The 24022-nt window shown below is 51.7% G+C and overlaps 1 protein-coding gene across 6 annotated transcripts in view; it reads right to left on the bottom strand.

Moving 5' to 3' along the window:
- Window positions 1-24022, bottom strand: part of IQSEC1 (IQ motif and Sec7 domain ArfGEF 1) — a 511294-nt gene that overhangs the window by 169363 nt on the left and 317909 nt on the right. The window contains exon 1 of one of the 6 annotated variants that reach the window (XM_068162624.1): window positions 15707-15780. The exons of the other annotated variants lie outside the window; for them this stretch is intronic. The gene's annotated coding sequence lies outside the window, so the exon portion shown is untranslated. Of the gene's footprint in view, window positions 1-15706; window positions 15781-24022 lie in introns of those variants that run through there. 6 annotated transcript variants of the gene reach the window in all.

Raw genomic sequence — 24022 nt, 5'->3', positions numbered from 1 at the left:
GTGTGAGGTGTCCCTGGCCATGGCAGGGGGGTTGGAACTGGCTGATCCTTGAGGTCCCTTCCAAGCCTGACAACTCCATGGTGCTACAAGGCTGCAGAAGCCTCCTTCTTCACCACCACCTTTTTGCTTCTGGGGTCTGGGTGTTGCTGTGGTGCTCTTTTTTTTCCCCCTGTTCTTTTTGAAGGGAGTGAGTTTTCATAGCTGGATCAGTTCCCTCCTCTGGTCCATGGCCCTGCCTGACACAGAAGCACCAGAGGAGCAAGAGGCAGTGGTTGCAGGAGGCAGAGCCCAGCTCCGTGTGCGTCACACGATGACATCGCTTGCCAAGGAGCAATTATGAGCCAGCCGCAAGGCTGGAAATAGAATTCATCTCTCTTGACTTTCAATCCTTGCTATAACAATTAATTTTTATCCACTTTAAATAACCCTTTTCCTCCTCCTCCTCCTCAGTAAAGATGAGATGGTCTCTTTCCATCTTTACCAAAAGGGAAAGCTGGGGAAAGAGAGCTAAAGGAAGCCATTAAAAGTGTTCGGAACTCTGCCTCCCAGCTCCCCAAACCCTGTGCTGTCTGCTCACTGAAACCTCTTCCCCTAGCTTTCAGCAGCAGACCTCCACGTGCCTAACAACCTGGAGCAGTTGTGATGTACCCAGTTGTTGTTAGAAACCAGGAGTTGCAGTGCAACCAGTAGAAAACTCAGCCACAAGGAATATTTCCATCCATAGCAGATGACTCAGGCGGTTGCACTCACTGCTCCTTGCTGCACCCAAGCACTTCATGGTCTCTGGCTGATGGGCTTTCAACACTAGCCTCCTCTTCCCTCTCCCTCCCAAAAGCTAAAGACAGCAACTTGGTGATTTTATCCATAGCCCCAGTATGTACAACTTATGACAATGTGGTAAAGAACTTGAGCCTGCAGACCAAGGCCCTCCTGGAGAGGGACTATTTATAAGCAGGTGACAGGACACGGGGCAGTGGATTTAAGCTAGAGCAGAGCAGATTTAGGTTGGACATTAGGAAGAAGTTCTTTACTATGAGGGTGGTGAGACACTGGAATGGGTTGCCCAGAGAAGTCATGGACACATAGAACAGAACAGAATAGAATAGAATAGAATAGAACAGAATAGAATTAACCAGCTTAGAAGAGACCTTTGAGATCATCAAGTCCAACCTCTCACCCAACACCAGCTAATCAACCATGGCACCAAGTGCCTTATCCAAGCTCTTCCCAAACACCTCCAGTGATGGTGACTCCACCACCTCCCTGGGCAGCACAACCCAATGGCAAATCACTCTGTGCAGAATCTCTTGCTACAGTCCCTTGGAAGTGTTTAAGATCAGGCTGGTTGAGACCTTGAGCAAGCTGGGCTAATGGGAGGTGTCCCTGCCCACGGCAGGGGGTTTGGAACTAGACGATCTTTAAAGGTTCCTTCCAACTCAAGCTATTCTATGATTCTGTGATCTCTGTTATCAAAGATCACACAGCAAATGGCATCAGATGGGCCTGGCAACAGAATCAGTGTGTGCAGAGGTTGATAATGCCATATAAAAAGAGCCATTTCCTTCTGAGATCAGCTCAGTAGCACCTTGTAGAGAAATCAAAAGCACTGTACCTTGCCACAGACTACAGGGAGGGGCTGGCAGACAAACTAAGCAATGACTTGGTGTCTAGCCTGCAGATAATGTGTCCATTAGCCTGCCTGCTTTCATCCATTTGAAGTGTAAGAAAGCAAAACACCATCTTACACATCTACAAACACACAGCAGTTCTAGGAGGCCCAGGAGTCCTGCAGAAGCTGCAGCAGCCACAAAGAGCACCCAGCTGTGCTTCCAAAGACAAGGAAATTACTCACACACACATGGGTGTTACACAGGGGCTCTACAGAGTTGCTACACGTTCATAGTAAACTACTCCAGCTGGAACAGAATGCCAGCAGGGTGAGGGTTGGAGGAGACCTCTGGGGACCATCCACTCCTAGCCCCCTGCTAAAGCAGGGCACCCACAGCAGCTTGCCCAGGATCATAATGTCCAGGTGGGTTTGAAATCTCTGCAGAGAAGGAGACTCCACAACCTCTCTGGGCAGCCTGCTCCAGGGCTCCAGCACCCTCACAGCAAAGAATTTTCTCCTTCTGTTCAGATGGAACCTCCTGGGTTCCAGTTTGTGCCCATTGCCCCTTGTCCTGTCCCTGGGCACCACTGAAAAGAGACATTACTTATCAGTGCCCCTACAGAACCAGCCTTCTTCCTTTGGCTCCTCACAGCAGACAGCCCTATAGTCCAGGCAGTCACATCACACAGTCATGGAATGGTTTGGGTTGGAAGGGACCTCAAAGATCCATCTAGTTCCAAGCCTTACCTCCCACTAGCCCAGGCTGCTCAAGGCCTCATCCAACCTGGCCTTGAACACCTCCAGGGGGAGGGGGCATCCACAACCTCCCTGGGCAGCCTGTTCCAGTGTCTCCCCACACTCACTGGAAAGAATTTCTTCCTCACACACTTGACACAACTTGGGAGGTAAGGTGAATTGACCTGGTACAGGTGGTTTGTCTTTCAGACACAACTAGCACTTGACTTTTTGGTATTAGAAGTCACCAAAACCAGTCACAGAATCATTCTGCCACCTGCTTGTCTCACAGAAAGCTCAAGCAGCAGCCTCTGTTTCCTTTTGGTAGTCTTTCCTTTCGCTTGCTGAGGACAGTACCAGCATCTGCTTGAGACAGTCCAGTGCAGAGCCACAAAAATGATGAAGGCAGTGGAACATCTTCCTCATGAGGAGAGCCTGAGGGACCTAAGGGCTCTGTAGCTTGGAGAGGAACAGACTAAGGGGTGACCTCATTGCTGTTGCTAAAGCTGTGCAGGGTGAGTGCCCAGAGGCTGCAGCCAGGCTCTGCTGGGGGATGCCCAATGCCAGCACAAGAGGCAGTGGTGGAAGCTGAGGCAGAGGAAGCTCCATGGAAACATGAGGAAGAATTATTTCCTTGTGAAGGTGACAGAGCCCCGGAGCAGGCTGCCCAGGGGGGTTGTGGAGCCTCCCTCTCTGGAGATATTCAAGACTCACCTGGATGTGTTCCTGTGTGATCTACTCTAGGTGATCCTGCTCTGGCAGGGGGTAGAATAGAATAGAGAAGAGAGGATCACTTCGAAGTGTTCCTCTGCACAAGAGGAGCCGCACAAGGGCCAAGTACACATACAGCGACAAGAGAGTTGTTGTGCATCTTCTGTGCATCTTCTGTGCCAACACTGTCTGCCATCTCCACAGGCAAAAAAGGAGATGTTTTGGAGCAAGAGATCAAATTTATTTCCCCAGTTCCTCCAGACTTCACTCCTGAAGATTGATTTAAAGTGAGGCAATGGAAAGATGGCATTCCCAAAGTGCTGCGGGCACCCTCGGAGTGAGCCACGGCTCCTAGAGTTTATGAGGTATTTATTGTGCTTCCTGGCACAGATCCCACCTCACTGAAAACCTGAGGGAAGCAGCTAAGGCAGGATGATATTGCTCTGGGGATCTTAAGGTGTATGACTTGGTAGCCTTATTAGAAGCATCAGACTAGAAGGTGTGAAAAGAAGGTGCTGTGGGGAAGGCTTGGTTTGTGTTTTCAGCTCAGCTGTCAGGCCAAGGCACAGGGATCTAAGGAAAAGCCTGCAAGGTAGGCAGTACACAACACTGGGATCTCCATGGCAAACTGACAAAAGGCATGCTGGCAAGAAACTCTGCTACTAGAAGCAACAAAAAAGGCAGAGTGTTGGCAGTCACACCTCCAATTCTCCAGCAAAAGACTTGTACCAAGTTGCTTCCCACTGGGAATGCTGGCTGCTCTTGCTGCTTACAGAATCAATAAGGTTGGAAAAGACCTCAGAGATCATCAAGTCCAACCTCTCACCCAACACCATCTGATCAACTAAATCATGGCACCAAGTGCCTCATCCAAGCCTTTCTTGGCACCTCCAGGCACGGTGACTTCACCACCTCCCTGGGCAGCACATCCCAAGGGCCAATCTCTCTTGCTGGGAAGAACTTTCTCCTCACCTCTAGCCTAAACCTCCCCTGGCACAGCTTGAGACTGTGTCCTCTTGTTCTGGTGCTGGCTGCCTGGGAGAAGAGACCAACCCCCACCTGGCTACAACCTCCCTGCAGGGAGTTGGAGAGAGCAAGAAGGTCTCCCCTGAGCCTCCTCTTCTCCAGGCTAAGCAACCCCAGCTCCCTCAGCCTCTCCTCACAGGGCTGTGCTCCAGACCCCTCCCCAGCTTTGTTGCCCTTCTCTGGACACATCCAAGTGTCTCAATGTCCTTCTTAAACTGAGGGGCCCAGAACTGGAGACAGGACTCAAGGTGTGGCCTAACCAGTGCTGAGCAGAGGGCACAATGACCTCCCTGCTCCTGCTGGCCACACTATTCTTGATGCAGGCCAGGATGCCATTTGCCTTCATGGCCACCTGGGCACACTGCTGGCTCATCTTCAGCTGCTGTCAACCAGTACCCCCAGGTCGCTTTCTGCCTGGCTGCTCTACAACTACTCTGTCCCCAGCCTTGAACATAATCATCATGCCTGCTCTTCACAGAATCCCAGCATGCTGGGCATCCACTCCTAGCCCCCTGCTAAAGCAGGGGCACCCACAGCAACTTGCCCAGATTCACCATGTCCAGGGGGTTGGGAATCTCTCCAGAGAAGACTTGGTAGCATATCTTCAATGCTACACTTCTGAAACCGAGGTGAGACTTCAGCCACATGAACTGCACTGCTCTTCCAAATGGAAGGAAAAGTAAATCCATCTTTGCCCTGGGTGCAAAGAAGGCCTCTTTGGGTGACTGAAGAAATGGAAAACTTCTCTGGCAGCTGAGGACTGCAGAAGATTGGCTCACTGAGTCTGGCAGAGCCCTGGAAAAGGCTGAGAATTGCTTCTCAGTGCATGCTGCTGGGGGGAGCGTATGGGCCAGGAATGAAAAATTAGCCTTGGCACAAGGAGAAGTGTGCACAAGTTGGAACTGGATGAAGACAGAAATAAAAAGCTTTCTGGCTCTCTGAGCAGCAAAGGTGTGGAAAGTGGCTGGATTATGAGAGGAAAACATACAACATGCTTGTGTGAAGTAGCAGGGATTAGTGGTGACAGCCCTGAACCTCCCATGTCAGCCTTACCTTCCCATAATCACTGCTGCTTTCCAAGTTCATTAATCACCCAGCAGTTCTTTTGGCTTTAATTTCCTTCTGACAAGTGTCACACACATGTGGACACCACATTGGGGGGGCTCTTAGAACTCCCAGGTCTTCGTGAGTTCAGCATGTGTGTGGGCCTCAAGAAAGCCAACAGGATGCTGGGCTGCATCAATAAGGGCATCACCAGCACAGAGAGAAATTACTCTCCCACTCTACTCAGTGCTGGTCAGTCCACACCTACAGCTCTGTCTGGAGGTTTGGTCCTCACTGTACCCAAAAAAGTTGTGGACAGGCTGGAAAATGCCCAGAGAAAGGCCAGGAGAATGATCAGAGGAGTGGCATGTGAGGAAAGGCTGAGAGAGCTGGGGTTGATCAGGCTGCAGAAGAGAAAGCTCAGGAGACACCTTATCACCATGCACCAGGACATAAAGGGTGGCTAGCAGGAGGATGAAGACTCCCTGTGCACAAGGAGTCCCACAGAGAAGACAAGAGGTGATGGGGACAAGTTACTGCTGGGGAGATTCCCATGGGACTCCAGAAGAAATTCCCCATGAGAACAGCTGGACATTGGAATCACCTCCCAAGGGAAGCAGTGGACAGCTTTAAGGCTCAGCTTGTCAGGGTGCTGGGCCAGCTCATCTCAACTCTACTGATACTGAGAAAGCTTGAACCAGATGCTCCTTGGGGGTCTCTTCCAACCTGGCATCCTGCCCCCTTTCCTGCACCACCCAGACACTCACCCTCTCCTAAGTGCTGTTACCACAGCACTGTGCTTTGGCTCATTGAAGTGACTTCATGAGGCCTATCTGGGCACCAGGAAAGACCCAGCATAAACTTTGACAGAGGACAGAGATGGAGCTGGTGCTGAAAAACAGTCCATCTGCTTCAAAAAGCAAATGCAGCCATCAATGACTTTCAGGCTGCTGCACCCTTTCCAGAAGGAGTAAGTGGAAATAAATATCAGGGTGACAAATGGGAGAGGATGAGCAACATGTTTTCCATTTCCCTCTTGATGAGTGTGCCTTGTGCTCCACCACCCCAGCCTGTGTCCTGCTGAACGCAGAATACAGAATTACCCAGGCTGGAAGAGACCTCAGAGATCATCAAGTCCAATCTATCACCCAACACCATCTGATCAACTAAACCATGGCACCAAATGCCTCAGTCAGGCTCTTTTTAAACACCTCCAGGGATGGTGACTCTACCACCTCCCTGGGCAGCACATCCCAATGGCCAATCTCTCTTGCTGGGAAGAACTTCTTCCTAACATCCAGCCTGAACCTCCCCTGGTGCAGCTTGAGACTGTGTCCTCTCCTTCTGTCACAGGGAGAAGAGACCAACCCCCACCTGGCTACAACCTCCCTTCAGAGAGCTGTAGAGAGCAAGAAGGTCTCCCCTGAGCCTCCTCTTCTCCAGGTTAAGCATCCGCAGCCCTTTCCACTTGTTAGTTACACTGATCAAAGACAGCCAGGCTTCAGACTGCTCTGCAAACTAAAAATGATGACGTTTTCTTCTTGAACCAGTCCTTTTCTCCTGAAACTGCTTCTAAGAATCTTGGTGTTTCACAGAAATTCAGCAAGCTGCTAAGGGCAGTTCCTTGCCTGTGCTGTGCCTGTGCTACTTATTCCTGCATGTTTGGTTATGGGAATGTGCTTAAGAGCTTTCCTGAACCAAGTGAAAGAGCTGGATCGTGACAAACACTTGAGAGCCACAGCAGTGTGCCCAGCTGGCATGGAAGGCCAATGGCATCTTGGCTTGTGTCAGGCATGGTGTGGCCAGCAGCACCAGGGATGTGATTCTGCCCTGTACTTGGCACTGGAGAGGCTTCAGATTGAGCTCTGTGTGCAGCTCTGGGCCCTCACTGCAAGAAAGATCTTGAGGTGCTGGAACAGAGGAGAGAAACCAGCCTAGGTAAGGGACTGGAAGGAAAGTCTGATGAGGAGAGGCTGAGGGAGCTGGGGGTGTTCAGCCTGGAGGAGGCTCAGGGGGGACCTTATCACACTCCACAACTACCTGAAGGGAGGTTGCAGTCAGGTGGGGGCCAGGCTCTGCTCCCAGGCAACTTGTGACAGGACAAGAGGGCATAACCTGAAGCTGTGCCAAGGGAGGTTTAGGTTTGATGTTAGGAAGCAACTCCTCATGGAAAGGGGAATTAGAGACTGGGATGGACTGCCCAGGGAGGTGGTGGAGCTGCCACCCCTGGAGGTGTTTAAGGCAAGATTGGATGTGAGACTCAGTGCCATGGTCTGGTGGAGGTGGTTGTGTTAGGTCACAGGCTGGGCTGGATGATCTCAGAGGGCTGTTCCAGCCTCAGTGATTCTGTGAAAGAGGAATTTCTTCCTTGGTTTGGAATCAGGTCAAGTTTAAAACCCTCTCCTATTCACATGGCAAATCAAAGAATCAATAAGGTTGGAAAAGGCCTCCACGATCCTCAGGTCCAACCACTACATAAAGAGTTAAATAAATGCCTAGTCAGCTGAAGGACAGAAGTCCAGGAGGAACACTGCTAATTCACAGCTGCTATAAATATATGTATTTTAAAAAGGAGTATTTGTGATACCAGGGCAAAGGTAAGCTTGGTCTGGTGTCATCTCATCACATGAGCCCCACAAAGGATCACCTCAAAGCACCTTCCTTCACCCTCAAGTAACCTTCAAAGGACAGAAGTCAAAGTTATTCACAAATTCCAGAACTCAGCTTTTCTGAGTTTGTTTCCAAAGGGTGATGTTCCTGCAGCCTATGGAAATAACCTCATTCCCAATTAACTCTAGACCACAGGCTGACAGGATGTTAGGGTTGGAAGTGACCTCTGGAAATCTTCCAGTCCAACCCCCCTGCCAGAGCAGGACCACAGAATCCAGCACAGGTCACACAGGAACACGTCCAGACAGGGCTGAAAAGGCACCAGAGGAGACTCCACAACCTCTCTGGGCAGCCTGCTCCAGGGCTCTGGGACCTTCACAGTCAAGAAGTTCTTCCTCATGGTGAGGTGGAACCTCCTGTGCTGGAGTTTATATCCATTGCCCCTTGTCCTATCCCAGGGCACAGTGAGCAGAGGCTGTCCCTGTCCCTTCCTTCCTGACCCCCAGCCCTCAGCTATTGATAGACATCGATCAGATCCCTCTCAGTCTTCTCCTCTCCAGACTGAACAGCCCCAGGGCTCTCAGCCTCTCCTCACCAGATAGTGCTGCAGTCCTCTACTCATCCTGGTAGCCCTCTGTTGGACTCTCTCCAGCAGATCCCTGTCCCTCCTGAACTGGGGAGCCCAGAACTGGATGCAATGTTCCAGGTGAGGTCTCAGTAGGGCAGAGTAGAGGGGGAGGAGAACCTCCCTGGATCTGCTGGACACACTCTGCTGAGTGCACCTCAGGACCCCATTGGCCTTCTTGGCCCCCAGGGCACATTGCTGTCCCATGCAGAACTTGTTGCCCACCAGCACTCCCAGGTCCCTCTCCACAGGGCTGCTCTCCAGCAGATCACCTCCCAACCTCTCCTGCTGCAGTTTATTCTTCCTTCCCAGGTGCGGGACTCTGCACTTCTCCTTCTTGAACCTCCTTGAGTATCTCTTTGCCCAAAGCCTGAAAGTTCCATTTCCTACAGAAGCTACCAAGCCTGTCAGCAGGAAACAGACTTTGAGCATCGCTGCAAGATGCAGAGAGGAAAGTGAAATGGCCTCACTGAAAAAGCATTATTGAAGATGGGCCGGTGATGAGCTTGCACAATCTGCTGCCTCTCCTTACCTTGAGCAAATGAGTAGCATTAATCTTCCCCTTCATGCTCATCAAAAAGCTTTTTCCCTGGTGTATGACTCAGCACAACCAGGCAGCTGCCAAGGGTTCCGCTCGGAGGGGCCCGTTCCGTCGTGCACACGGAGAAAGGCAACGAGCTGCAGCTTGCTTGTGGTGTGAGGAGAAAGCTGCCTTGGCAAGGCAGGACACAGCACACAGGCTGGGGGTTAACACCCAGTGCTACCACTACCAGTGACAATGCTTACAGCTCTCACTGTTGGCTTCTTTATCACAGAATGTTAGGGGCTGAAAGGGACCTCGAAAGCTCATCCAGTCCAAGCCCCCCGCCAGAGCAGGGTCACCCAGAGCAGGTCACCCAGGAACACAGCCAGGTGGGGTTTGAACATCTCCAGGGAGGGAGAGCCAAGCGGAGCCTGGGCTGCAGCATGAGAAGTGTGGCCAGCAGGGCCAGGGAGGGGATTCTGCCCCTCTGCTCCACTCTGCTGAGACCACAGCTGGAGCTCTGGGTCCAGTGCTGGAGCCTCTGTGCCAGGAAGGATCTGGAGGTGCTGGAAGGTGTCCAGAGAAGGGCCACGAGGATGAGCAGAGGGCTGGAGCTGCTCTGCTATGAGGACAGACTGAGGGAGTTGGGGTTGTTCAGTCTGGAGAAGAAAAGGCTCCCAGGAGACCTTCTTGTGGCCTTCCAGTACCTGAAGGGGGCTCCAAGAAAGCTGGGGAGGGACTTTTGAGTGCGTGAGGGAGTGATAGGACTGGGGGGGATGGAAAAAAACTAGAAATGGGGAGATTGAGATTGGATGTTAGGAAGAAGTTGTTCCCCATGAGGGTGGTGAGAGACTGGCACAGGTTGCCCAGGGAGGTGGTGGAAGCCTCCTGCCTGGAGGTGTTTGCAGCCAGGCTGGCTGTGGCTGTGAGCAACCTGCTGTAGTGTGAGGTGTCCCTGCCCATGGCAGGGGGCTTGGAACTGGCTGAGCCTTGAGGTCCCTTCCAAGCCTGACAGTTCTGTGATAATGAGACAGATTGATTGCAGCTTGGCAGCAAGGAAAACCTGCTCCTCAGCACTAAGACAAGACATTTTGATTTGTCACTGGAGGAAATTGCTAGAAAAAAGAAAAATTGTCCTGCAGGTATCACCCAGGCTCTACTGTGCAGCTGAAGAGTTCAGTTCCCCAAGTCCCAGCAGGCCATCAAGTCATTTGTTTCAAGGAGCAGTTGATGGCAGGGTGCTCTAAGACCATGTGCAGAGGATGTCATAGCTGTAATTGCCTCTACAAAATGCCACCAGATGTGCAGCGAGTGATTAATGCAACTGCCCAGAGAGAAATGAAAACAGGAATCTCGTCAGCAATTTGTCCTGATATCTGGAAACACATCCTGGACCTAGCAATTTCCAAAGCTAGAAGCTCCCAATGTTCTCTCAGCCTCCCTAAATGCTGCCAACACTCAGAGCAAATCGCTTCACCCCAGCCGAGCTGCCTCCTACCACTTTGCTCCCTGCCCAGCGTGACTCCCTGCACCTTTACAGCACCATTCTGCTGAGTGGGGACAGAGTCCCCACTCCTCTAAGTGTGGGCTTCAACCCTACTTCACAGACATTCAGCTCTCCATTGGCAAGCCCTGGAAAAGGCTGCCCAGGGCAGTGGTGGAGTCCCCAGCCCTCGGAGAGCTTTCAAAGCTGTGCAGATGTGGTGCTGAGGGACATGAGGCCAATCCCAGGCACCAACAGCCCTGCTACACTGTGAGGCTCTTCACTAAGAGTCAAGTTAGAATCCCTGAGGTGTTTGCACATCTTCATAAGAGCTCAAAATGCTTTATGTATTCTAATACTTGGGGCAATCCCAGGCACCAATATAGGTTGGGCAGGGACTGGTTGAGAGCAGCCCTGAAGAAAAGGCCTTGGGGGTGCTGGGGGAGGAGAAGCTCAAGAGGAGCCAGCAGTGAGCACTTGCAGCCCAGAGAGCCAAGCAGAGCCTGGGATGCAGCAAGAGAAGTGTGGTCAGCAGGGCCAGGGTGGGGATTCTCCCTCCTCTTCACTCTTTGCTTTGCTGGTGTTGTTAGTTTGTTTTGTTGGGGTTTTGTTGGTTTGTTTCTTTCTAAGCAAATTTACCAAATAGAAATGGTTCTAAGCTTGATCACAAACCTCATCCCTCCTTTTGACCTGAGGCAGCTCCCAGGCTGGCAGCTTAGGGAGGTTTGCTGGGCCAATGGCACCACCTTCAGCTCACTAAGCTGCTGTGCCTGGGCTGAAAGACTCAGCTGCTGCTCCCACACAAACATCTCTTCTGTTAGCACTATTATCTCCCTGCTTTTATTTCCACTCATTCCCTTTGTCACTAGCAACACATGCACTGTTCATACAGAGTCACAGAGCTGTCAGGGTTGGAAGGGACCTCAAGGATCAGCCAGTTCCAACCCCCCTGCCATGGGCAGGGACACCTCACACCACAGCAGGTTGCTCACAGCCACAGCCAGCCTGGCTGCAAAAACCTCCAGGCAGGAGGCTCCCACCACCTCCCTGGGCAACCTGTGCCAGTCTCTCACCACCCTCATGGGGAACAACTTCTTCCTCACAGCCAATCTCAATCTACCCATTTCTAGTTTTGCTCCATCCCCCCCAGTCCTATCACTCCCTGACACCCTCAAAAGTCCCTCCCCAGCTTTCTTGGAGTCCCCTGCAGATACTGCAAGGCCACAATTAGGTCTCCTGGGAGCCTTCTCCTCTCCAGACTGAACAACCCCAACTCCCTCAGTCTGTCCTCACAGCAGAGCAGCTCCAGCCCTCTGCTCATCCTTGTGGCCCTTCTCTGGACACCTTCCAGCACCTCCAGATCCTTCCTGGCACAGAGGCTCCAGCACTGGACCCAGAGCTCCAGCTGTGGGCTCAGCAGAGTGGAGCAGAGGGGCAGAATCCCCTCCCTGGCCCTGCTGGCCGTGCTTCTCTTGCTGCAGCTCATTCACTTCACCTCCTCAGAGATTTGACATCTCCCCAAACCCCACTTTCCTACCAGCTCTAGCTCCCCATTTTTTTCCAGAGCCTTGTTCTGAGCTTGCATTGCCTCTCCCAGATGCCAGCGCTTGGTTTTGTTCTCTTTTTCACCCCTTCCCTTCTGTGTTAAATCATAGTGGAGGAACAGTGACCTGAATCACAAGGCTGAAAACAATCAAATGTAGGGTTAGCCCCTTGGTTTGGTTTGGTTCCACACACAAATGCTGCAGTTCTTTTGGATAATCTCTTTAGAGAGAGAAAGACAGGGAGTAAAGAAATGAAAGTATTTCTCTGTGCTCAGCATGTGTAAGATTGACCTAATAGACTCTACTCTGAGCAGCCCTCGGGAAATCACTGGGATGTGGGGGTTGGTCTCTTCTCCCTAGTATCAGGTGATAGCAGGAGAGGAAACGGCCTGAAATTGTGGAGGTTGGAGATTAGAAGCAATGTCTTTGGTGCAAGAGTGGTCAGGGACTGGAAGAGGCTGCCCAGGGAGGTGGTGGAGTCCCCATGCCTGGAGGTGTTTGGGAAGTGTGTGGCCATGGCACCTGAGCTCATGGTTTAGCAGCCATGGTGGTGGTGGGCTGATGTTGGACTGGATGATCTTAGAAGGCTTTTCCAACTGAAACAAGTCTATGATTCCATGTGGGGGAAAGTTTTGGCAGACTCCCATCTGGACCATGTTAAAAGGGTATTTTATGCCCTTTGGTACCAGAAAACTCCTATGAACCTCTCAGCTGACACCTGGAACAACACTCAGCATCTCTGAGTTTACTGGACCTACCCCTGTGAGGACCAACAGCAGCTGCAGTGGTTCCCAAAGGCTTGGAGAAAGACAAAGGTGCAAATGTCACAGAACCACAGAATGTGAGGGGCTGGAAGAGACTTCTGGAGATCACCCAGTCCAACCCCCCCTGCCAGAGCAGGATCACCTAGAACAGATCACACAGGAACACATCCAGCTGGGTCTGGAATATCTCCACAGAAGGAGACTCCACAACCCCCCTGGGCAGCCTGTGCCAGGCCTCTGTCACCCTCACAAGGAAGATTTTTTTCCTCCTGTTTCCATGGAGCTTCCTCTGCCTCAGCTTCCACCACTGCCCCTTGTGCTGGCATTGGGCATCCCCCAGCAGAGCCTGGCTCCAGCCTCAGGGCACTCACCCTTTACCTTTCTCACCAACCTTCTCAGCAGCAAAGCTTTTCTTCTCTCCCCACCACACAACCTCTCTGGGGGCATTGCTCTAGCCAAGAGGATTTTTATTGCAGCCCAGAACTGTTAAAACCCTACAGAAACCAGCAGCTGATAAGAGAGTTTCCATTGCTGGCCAAACATCTGCAGCTTCATTGCAGGAAGGGTTTGAAAGCTTGCTGACCTTAGTAGAGATGATTTAACAGCCATGGAAATCACAGAAGGTACAGAATTATTGCTTTACTTTTAAACTATAAAGATCAATTTCCAGACTCTGCAGTCTGCAGTTGAAGTCTGGGCAAAATGATGATGATTTCCAACACAGGCTCTGCTCCCGCAGCATCTGTAGCTGTGGGAATGAAGGAACTTCCCTGCCACATGGTTCCAGGGTCTGGCACTTAAATATGGCCTTGATAGATTTTCCAAGTGACTCTTTGGACACACTCAAGGTGTGCCTGGGAATACTGAAGGAGGGACCCACTGAAGAGGGAAGCAGATAGAAAAGCTCTGCAAGATCATAGCAAGTGCTGGGGGGAAAAGGAGAAGAAATAGAAACCAGAAAGAAAAGTAATGATCTCCATTTCTCAGTTTCAAAGGACCAGAAGCCCCTTTGCAGGGTGGAAGCATAACTGTGTGGGTTAAAAGGTTACACTGTTAAAGAGCAGATGGATTAAAAGTAGGAAAGAACCTCTCCTTGCAGCACTGTCCTACAGCACTCTGCCCTCCACCCAGCCACTGCAGCAATGGGAACACTGAGGGAGGAAGCCACAGCAAGAGCTTAAATCCTGGGCAGCACCACAGCCTAACAGCTCAGGTTTAGCATAGAGCCACAGAACTGTCAGGGCTGGAAGGGACCTCAAGGATCAGCCAGTTCCAACCCCCCTGCCATGGGCAGGGACACCTCACACTACAGCAGGTTGCTCACAGCCACATCCAGCCTGGCTGCAAACACCTCCAGGCAGGAGGCTTCCACCACCTCCCAGGGCAACCTGTGCCAGTCTCTCACCACCCTCATGGGGAACAACTTCTTCCTCACAGCCAATCTCAATCTACCCATTTCTAGTTTTGCTCCATCCCCCCCAGTCCTATCACTCCCTGACACCCTCAAAAGTCCCTCCCCAGCTTTCTTGGAGCCCCCTGCAGATACTGCAAGGCCACAAGAAGCTCTCCTCAGAGCCTTCTCTTCTCCATACTGCACAACCCCAACTCCCTCAGTCTGTCCTCAGAGCAGAGCAGCTCCAGCCCTCTGCTCATCCTCGTGGCCCCTCTCTGGACACCTTCCAGCACCTCCAGATCCTTCCTGGCACAGAGGCTCCAGAACTGGACACAGTGCTCCAGGTGTAGTCTCAGCAGAGTGGAGCAGAGGGGAGGAATCCCCTCTCTGGCCCTGCTGGCATCTTTTGTTGCTCAGTAATGATCTTGCTTTAGAACACTTCACAACCAACAGGAGGAACCTGCAGGAAATGATTGCTCCTTTCCTATGCAGGGAACAGGAGATGATAGGATGCATGGCCCTTTGCCTGCCTCTGCTCTTTGTTCTCCACACCCCTTGTGCTGTCTTATTACACAGCTAATCAGATGCTAAAACTGCTTTTAATTTAGCCTGTGAAGACAGATTGGACCACTGAGTGGGAGCAGGGTTTAGCTTATGCATTAAAATGACAAAGTGGGCTCACCAGCTGCCCAGGCAGCTTGGCAGTCCCCTCTGGTCCTGGGAGCAGAGTTAAACACATGCATGGCTTTTGTTGCTACAGCCAAGCTGAAAATAAATACATAACGACACAACAAGCCAATCCCCCCCAAAATAACAACAATCCAACTACCAACCCCAGGAGGCATCATCTGCAGAGCAGCCAGCTGATCCCAGCCAGGGTGACAGCCCTTTGGGAAGGGATTGGAGCACAGCCCTGTGAGGAGAGGCTGAGGGAGCTGGGGTTGCTTAGCCTGGAGAGGAGGAGGCTCAGGGGAGACCTCATTGCTCTCTCCAACTCCCTGAAGGGAGGTTGTAGCCAGCTGGGGTTGGTCTTTTCTCCCAGGCAAGCAGCACCAGAACAAGAGGACACAGTCTCAAGCTGTGCCAGGGGAGGTTTAGACTGGAGGTTAGGAAGAGGTTCTTCCCAGCAAAAGAGATTGGCCATTGGGATGTGCTGCCCAGGGAGGTGGTGGAGTCACCAACCCTGGAGGTGTTTAAGAGGAGCCTAGATGAGGCACTTGGAGCCATGGTTTAGTTGATTAGCTGGTGTTGGATGATAGGTTGGACTTAATGATTTCAAAGGTCTTTTCCAACCTGGTTAATTCTATTCTATTCTATTATTCCATTCTATTATATTCTATTTCTATTCTATTATTCTATTCTATTCATAATCATTAACAAAGCACAGAGAGCTCTTCAGCTAGGGATGGAGTGGGCACTGGAAAAGCAGCTGAGAAATGTACAATGAGTGGAGATGCTTAGCTTGAAAGAAAATAAACTGAAGGGATGGGAGGGAGAGGGGGAAATGCCAACATGGGAAGGGACCTCCAGAGATCACCAAGTCCAAGCCCCCCTGCCAAAGCAGACCACCCAGGGCAGGCTACACAGCACAAGTACAAGAAAGAAACAAAAATAAACCCATCAAGACCCCCAGGCTCACCTGCTCTGAGCTCCCTGCAGGTCAGCAGGAGCTGAGGTGCTCCTAGGAAGGCTCTTCCTCACGTCCCATTCCTCCATCAAGTCTCAATGCACCCAGGCTGAGGTTATTTATTTCTTTATTAAAACAACCTCTTCCTCCCAAGCCAATTTGGGGTAACTAGTTTAAAAGCTTGTGGGCTGGAGGCTGTGTGACCACAGCAGGGCTCAGAAGCCGGGCTGGAAAGGTCTTCAGAGCTGCCTGTCAGCTTTACACATCACTTTGCAAATTAAGCACCTCAACTAGAATTAAGGCAGCTTATCAGCCACCTGTGCTCAGGGCTTTAGCAAGGTGCTTGGCTGGGGCCCTGGTTCCATTAGAACAGATCCTAGGGACAAACAACAGCCACAGGGAGCTGCATTTGGAAATGCAGAGCTGAAGCCACAGAGCACACTGCCCCCGGGTGTGTTGTGTGCACAGGGCCAGAAGCAAGGGAGCAGCACAGTGCTCATCACCATAGACATGGCATGGCCAGCTCAGGGGTAATGCTGAACAGGGAGAAAATGCTCCTCCAAGGTACAATAAAACAGCTGTTCAGCTGGCCTGCCTCCTACAGGAATTTTTTACCCCAGTATTGGATTTATTACCCTGGCATGGTGGGGTTGGAAGGGAACTCTGGAGCTCATCCAGTCCAAGCCCCCTGCTAAAGCAGGGCACCCACAGCAGCTTGCCCAGGAGCACAGTGCCCAGGGGGGTTTGGAATCTCTCCAGAGCAGGAGACTCCACAGCCTCTCTGGGCAGCCTGCTCCAGGGCTCCAGCACTCTCACACCAAACAAATTTCTCCTTCTGTTCAGATGGAACCTCCTGGGTTCCAGTTTGTGCCTGTTGCCCCTTGTCCTGTCACTGGCACTGCTGAGAACATCCCAGCCCCAGCCTCTTGCCTCCTGCCCTTTAGCTGTTGCTGAGCATTGCTCAGATCCCCTCTGGGGCTGCTCTTCTCCAGGCTCTCAGCCCCAGGGCTCTCAGCCTTTGCCCCTCACAGAGCTGCTCCAGGCCCCTCAGCATCCTTGAAGCTTCCCCTGGACTCTGTCCAGTAGTTTCCTGTCTCTCTTGACCTGGGGAGCCCAGAACTGGACCCAGGACTGCAGATACAGTCTCACCACAGAGGAGTAGAGGTGGAGGAGAGCCTCCCTTGACTTGCTGGCCACACTCTCCCTGACACCCCCTAGGACACCATTGCCCTTCTTGGCCATGAGGGCACATTGCTGGCTCATGGGGAACTTGCTGTCCACCAGCAGTCCCAGGTCCTTCTCCATGGCTGCTTTCCAGCAGGTCAGCCCTCACCTGTACTGCTGCAGGGGGTTGTGCCTCCCCAGGTGCAGGAGTAGTTATGTCTTTCAACAGATTCTTTTTATGACCAAAGGTTTTTACTAAAAGTACCTTTTCACTCTAAGCCCAGGTGATGGGGTGTTGAGAGAGCTCTAGAGCAGGGCGGAATCACAGAACCACAGAATGTTAGGGCCTGGAAGCGACCTCACCCAGTCCAAACCCCCCTGCCAGAGCAGGATCAGGTCACACAGGAACACATCCAGCTGGGTCTGGAATATCTCCACAGAAGGAGACTCCACAACCCCCCTGGGCAGCCTGTGCCAGGGTTCTGTCACCCTCATAGGGAAAAATTGTTTCCTCCTGTTTCTGTGGAGCTTCCTCTGCCTCAGCTTCCACCACTGCCCCTTGTGCTGGCATTGGGCATCCCCCAGCAGAGCCTGGCTCCAGCCTCTTGGCTCTCTGGGATGGATATTTTTTCTGCCCAGACTGATGCAGTCTGCTTCAAGTTCCTAAATCTACTTAAAGCAGGTCAGGAATGTTGCAGAGAATGAGCTTTATCTGTTCATTAAAGTGTTTAACCTGGAGGCTTGCTGTGGCATTCAGCACATCCCAGCCCCAATTGCTTAAGCAGCTTTCTGTCTGCTGCTGTCACTGTGGTTCTATCCCTGAGCCATAAAAACACCATGGGGGGAAGGGGGCAAAGAAGCCAAGACAAAAAGGCCTTCCCTTGCAAACCTCATGGGAAGGAAGGTTCCTCTGGGTTAGTATCCTGTTGGTCACACTGAACTGAATCTACACCTCTAATATGTCCAGAGAAGGGCAAGAAAGCTGGGGAGGGGTCTGGAGCACAGCCCTGGGAGGAGAGGCTGAGGGAGCTGGGGTTGCATAGCCTGGAGAAGAGGAGGCTCAGAGGAGACCTTCTTGCTCTCCACAACTCCCTGAAGGGAGGTTGTAGCCAGGTGGGGGTTGGTCTCTTCTCCTAGGCACCCAGCTCCAGAACAAGAGGACACAGTCTCAAGCTGTGCCAGGGGAGGTTTAGGCTGGAGGTGAGGAAGAAGTTCTTCCCAGCAAGAGAGATTGTCCCTTGGGATGTGCTGCCCAGGGAGGTGGTGGAGTCACTATCCCTGGAGGTGTTTAAGAAGAGCCTGGCTGAGGCTCTTGGTGCCATGGGTTAGTTGATTAGGTGGTGTTGGATGATAGGTTGGACTCAATGATCTTGAAGGTCTCTTCCAACCTGGTCTGGTCTATTCTGGAGATACTCAAGATAAGACATGATGAGACCCTGGGCAGCCTGATCTAATCGAGGCTGTCCCTGCTGCCTGCAGGTTGGACTGGGTGAGCTTTGGTCCCTTCCAGTCTGGACCATTCTATGATTCTATGAACACAAACTTATGCCAATGGGTTGAAACTGTTAGCTGTAGAGAATAGAGGCTCTCCTGTACACCCTGTTAACAAACCAGGTCCCTCAGCTGCAGACAGCAGTTCATTCCTCATGGCTTCTCTCCAGCTCTGTACAGACAGAGCAGGCTTGCTCACAAACTGCTTCAGACAAGAAATATTTCACTGCTGTTGCAGCAGGAGCTCCAAAGTTTGCTTTGAAAACAAAGAGGGGGAATAAGGATAACTGAAACCCCTGAGACTGGACTCCTTCAAAAGCTGTCAGTGCAAGGATACTAAGGTCAGGCCACACTTCAGATCATTTTCCAGTTCACTGGTTCCCTCCTGAGGGCAAAAGTGAAATCCCTGCTGGAGTCAGTGGGAGTTTCCCCACTCAATCTCCGTGGCACTGGACCAGTCCTTTCCATCCTGCCTTTGGCAGTCATTTGAGCCACAGTTAAACAGCAGATTTGTTTAGGGATGGCTTCAGCAGAAGCGTGGGCACAGCACCTGGCAGAGTGAAAGCTCCTTCCAAGGGCAGGAGACAAAGAGCCTGGACAGACCATCAGGGAGCATCTGAAAGCCTGCTGGCAAACCTCACTGACCTCGGGACAAACACCCAGCTGAGGACATCCAGGGGTCTGGAAGTTTAACCTGTGGAAGTGGTGCTGCTGGTGGCTGGGGTTGGTTTATTTGTTTGTCTTCATGGTCAATATAATTTTTCTAATGCCAGAGCCAAGAACTCAGAATCAGAATCACAGGATCAATAAGGTTGGAAAAGACCTCAAGCATCATCAAGTCCAACCTCTCACCCAAGACCTCATGACTACTAGACCAAGTGCCACATCCAATCCCCTCTTGAACCCCTCCAGGGATGGTGACTCCACCACCTCCCTGGGCAGCACATCCCAAGGGACAATCTCTCTTGCTGGGAAGAACTTTCTCCTCACCTCCAGCCTAAACTTCCCCTGGCACAGCTTGAGACTGTGTCCTCTTGTTCTGGTGCTGGTTGCCTGGGAGAGGAGACCAACCCCCTCCTGGCTACAACCTCCCTTCAGGGAGTTGGAGACAGCAAGAAGGTCTCTGCCTTTCAAAAACCAAAGCCCAACCCCACAAGAGATGGAAACCAGCAGTTCACTCAACCATTTCATTCAGTTTGTGATTTAACTTAGATCCTGACTCTGAAGTTTGGAAGGTATCTTTGCATGTTGAAGCACAGCTTGGGAATGCCACCAGCCTGGCCTTTGGACTTGCTGCAATGTAAAACAGCTTACAGGAAGCAATGGATGCAATCCTCAGCTCCTGCCAAGAACTTCTTGCCATGTTTTCTAGGGTTCTGTTTCTGTCTTGCTTACTGCTTGTGTGGAAACTCCTGAACCACACTGGATGTGGAATTTCATAGAATCATAGAGGGGCTCAGGTTGGGAGGGAGCTCCAACCCCCACTGCCATGGGCAGGGACACCTCTCAACAAGACTCAGCTGCTCAAGGCCTCATCCAGCCTGGCCCTCAATGCCTCCAGAGAGGAGGCAGCCACAGCCTCTCTGGGCAACCTGTTCCAGAGTCTCACCACCCTTGTACTGAAGAACTTCTTCCTAAGATCCAGTCCAACCCTGCTCTTCTTCAGCTTCAAACCATTCCCCCTTGGCCTGGCTCCAGACACCCTCATGAAAAGTCTCTCTCCAGTCTAAGGTCCCCCTGGAGTCTTCTATTCTCCAGGCTGAAAACCCCAGCTCCCTCAGCCTGTTCTCACAGCAGAGCTGCTCCAGCCCTTGGATCATCCTCTGGACTCTCTCCAGCAGCTCTGTGTCCTTCTTCTGCTGGGGACACCAGAACCTGAGGCAGGATTGGAGGTGAGGTCTGAGCAGAGCAGAGCCCAGGGGCAGGATCCCCTCTCTTGCCCTGCTGCCCACCCTGCTCTGGCTGCAGCCCAGCACACAGCTGCCTGCTGGGCTGCAGGAGGGCACTGCTGGCTCCTGGGGAGCTGCTCAGCACCCAACACCCCAAGGCTCTTTCTTCAGAGCTACTCTCAACCCACTCTGCACCCAGCCTCTAGCCTCCTACCATCCAGTCTTGTGAAGCTCAGACAGGCTGTAAACACCAGAAATTAGAAAGCTAAGTCCTCATCTCGATGAGAAAGCTCCCTCCTCAACATTTGAGCTCTACATAGCCCCCACACCATTAAGTCAACATGTCACCATCTGCATTCCCTAGGCTCTTTGACAGTGGCATCCAATAAAAATAACCCCCAAGCCAGGCAGGATATTGCTGTATTTTCAGACAGCTGCCAGAGATGCTAAACTTTAACACTCAGCCTCTGCTTCATCAGTGCCAATCATCAAAACTCCTTTCAATTTGTCTTGCTGATCCTTTAAACCATATCAGGTTCAGCTATCCAGGGAAACAAAGTGAGCACTAGAAGTGTCCCACCAGGACAGTGTGCTGTTTACTCCTGTCCTTTTGTCAGGCCACCCTTGGGAGCTGTGACTGTAGAAACTGATCTGAAGGGATCACTGGAGGGCAGCCCTGTGGAGAAGGACCTGGGAGTGCTGGTGGGCAGCAAGTTCTGCATGGGACAGCAATGTGCCCTGGGGGCCAAGAAGGCCAATGGGGTCCTGAGGTGCACTCAGCAGAGTGTGTCCAGCAGATCCAGGGAGGTTCTCCTCCCCCTCTACTCTGCCCTGCTGAGACCTCACCTGGAATATTGCATCCAGTTCTGGGCTCCCCAGTTCAGGAGGGACAGGGATCTGCTGGAGAGAGTCCAAGGGAGGCTACAAGGATGCTGAAGGGACTGCAGCACTGCCTGGTGAGGAGAGGCTGAGAGCCCTGGGGCTGTTTAGACTAGAGAGGAGAAGACTGAGAGGGATCTGATCAATGTCTATCAATAGCTGAGAGCTGGGGGTCAGGAAGAAAGGCACAGGGACAGCCTCTGCTCACTGTGCCCTGGGATAAGACAAGGGGCAAGGGATGGAAACTCCAGCACAGGAGGTTCCACCTCAGCATGAGGAAGAACAACTTTACTGTAAGGGTCCCAGAGCCCTGGAGCAGGCTGCCCAGAGAGGTTGTGGAGTCTCCTTCTGTGGAGCCTTTTCAGCCCTGTCTGGATGTGTTCCTGTGTGACCTGTGCTGGATTCTGTGGTCCTGCTCTGGCAGGGGGTTGGATTTGATCATCTCCAGAGGTACCTTCCAACCCCTACCACCCTATGCTCCTGTGTGATTGCTGGACCTCTTAAGCAGTGGAACACAGACTGTGGGGAAACCTTTTCTCCCAGCTCAATAATCCCTTCAAAAAGTCAATAAAAACCCAGATAAATATTTGATAGGAATCTAACAAATTGCCTTAATACTGGAAGGGTGAGAGAAAAGACTCAAACAATAAATAAATCCAGGGGAACACTTGAACCCATCTGGTGAGTAAGTCATGAACAGAGAGCAGCCATCTGGGATCTGAACTTTACAGCTGACCCTCAGCTGGACTGTATTGGTTGCCACAGCTGTTTAATTACACAGCATCTCCAGCTCCAGAGGAGGAAACACTTGAAGGAAGATCTGCCAAAGAACAGTGTGTCTTGGTTGGGCACACTGCTAGAGTCTTCCCTCTATTCCAGAACTAACCTGGTTATGTGTATTTCCCCCTGCATGGGTGACACGAAGCCTCTTGCAGCCTTTGTGAGGGATTACTCTGTGACACGTAGGTGGGGAAAGGAAAAGAGGCTTCAGCAGCAGCCAGTTCCCAAGACACACCACTGATTCATTCAACACAAGTAATTGCTTCAGCAACTGTTGTGTATTTTCATGCCAGGAGGAGGATTCCAGGTAGCTTCAAAGCCAGTTGGAGCTCCTCGGTCTAGCTGACAGCCAGAAGCCACTGCTCAGTGTGATGTGACATTGACACAAGCACTAAAACCAGGGAAAGAGGCTGGCCCTTGGAGGAGAGGGGTTGATCTGTCACAAATGTTACCTCTCATCCTTATTCATGCATTCAGGGCTGCCATCACGTGCTGCCTGGCTTTTCCCTGCAGGCACAGGATTTAGAGAAGCCCAGGGGGGAATGATAATGCTGTGCACTGATTTGTTGACACATGAGCTCTGAAACGAGCCCTGGGGAAATAAACCCCCACAAGTGTGTCCAGAGAAGGGCCACGAGGATGAGCAGAGGGCTGGGGCTGCTCTGCTCTGAGGACAGACTGAGGGAGTTGGGGTTGTGCAGTCTGGAGAGGAGAAGGCTCCCAGGAGACCTTCTTCATAGAATCACAGAATCAATAAGGTTGGAAAGGACCTCAGAGATCATCAAGTCCAACCTGTCACCCAACACCTCCTGACAACTAATCCATGGCTCTAAGTGCCACATCCAATCCTTTTTTGAACCCCTCCAGTGATGGTGACTCCACCACCTCCCTGGGCAGCACATCCCAAGGGCCAATCTCTCTCTCTATGAAGAATTTCTCCTCACCTCCAGCCTAAACTTCCCCTGGCACAGCTTGAGACTGTGTCCTCTTGTTCTGGTGCTGGGTGCCTGGGAGAAGAGACCAAGCCCCACCTGGCTACAACCTCCCTTCAGGGAGTTGTAGACAGCAAGAAGGTCTCCCCTGAGCCTCCTCTTCTCCAGGCTAAGCAACCCCAGCTCCCTCAGCCTCTCCTCACTAGAAGGCTTGTGGCCTTCTAGTATCTGAAAGGGGCTACAAGAAAGCTGGGGAGGGACTTTTGAGGGTGTCAGGGAGGGATAGGACTGGGGGGAATGGAAAAAAACAGAAGTAGATAGATTCAGATTGGATGTTAGGAAGAAGTTGTTGCCCATGAGGGTGGTGAGAGACTGGCACAGGTTGCCCAGGGAGGTGGTGGAAGCCTCCTGCCTGGAGGTGTTTGCAGCCAGGCTGGCTGTGGCTGTGAGCAACCTGCTGTAGTGTGAGGTGTCCTTGCCCATGGAAGGGGGTTGGAACTGGATGAGCCTTGAGGTCCCTTCCAACCCTGACAATTCTATGGTTGTAAACCAAAACCTTCCCAGTTCTGCAAAGATCATTTCACAACCCCAAGTGCATCCTAGCCCCACGCTTGGGAGTTTTAAAAGCTTTTTGAAAGGAAAGTTCTGAAGAATGAATGAATGAATGAATGAATGGCTGACATCAGGGCCAGCTTTGAAAGCCATTTTTTAAAGCACTGTGCAAAGTTCACCTCCCTTTTTAATGAACACTGACTGCTGGGACAAAATGTTTCCCTCTCAGCAGCTTTAGACACAGTCAAATTCAGCTTTTGTGCTTTAATCAGACATGAAAAATTGGAGGCAGGTCTGGCAAAGGCTGAGCCTACCATGACAGCTCCCTTCCTCTCCTAGCAGTTTCATCTGGTTGAGACAAATGGGCATCAATAAGCTAAGGACATAGATGGATTTATGCACTTTTTCTGTCCCTTTGATGGAAAATGAAGGTGCACAGCGCTCAACAGCACCATCAGCCACTGGTACAGAGGAGGCAAAGGCCACATCCTGACCTCACCACTTAGAACTCCAGTGAGCTAATGGTTCTGAGCCAGTCAGCCTGTGACCCACAGCAGTTTCATAGTATCATAGTATCACAGTATCAGTCAGGGTTGGAAGGGACCACAAGGATCAGCTAGTTCCAACCCCCCTGCCATGGG

The sequence above is a fragment of the Melanerpes formicivorus genome, unplaced genomic scaffold (genome assembly GCF_026170545.1).
Source record: "Melanerpes formicivorus ecotype bairdi unplaced genomic scaffold, bMelFor1.0.p_v2 SCAF_66, whole genome shotgun sequence".
Lineage (NCBI taxonomy): Eukaryota > Metazoa > Chordata > Aves > Piciformes > Picidae > Melanerpes > Melanerpes formicivorus.
This window is presented reverse-complemented; position numbering and strand designations above follow the sequence as displayed.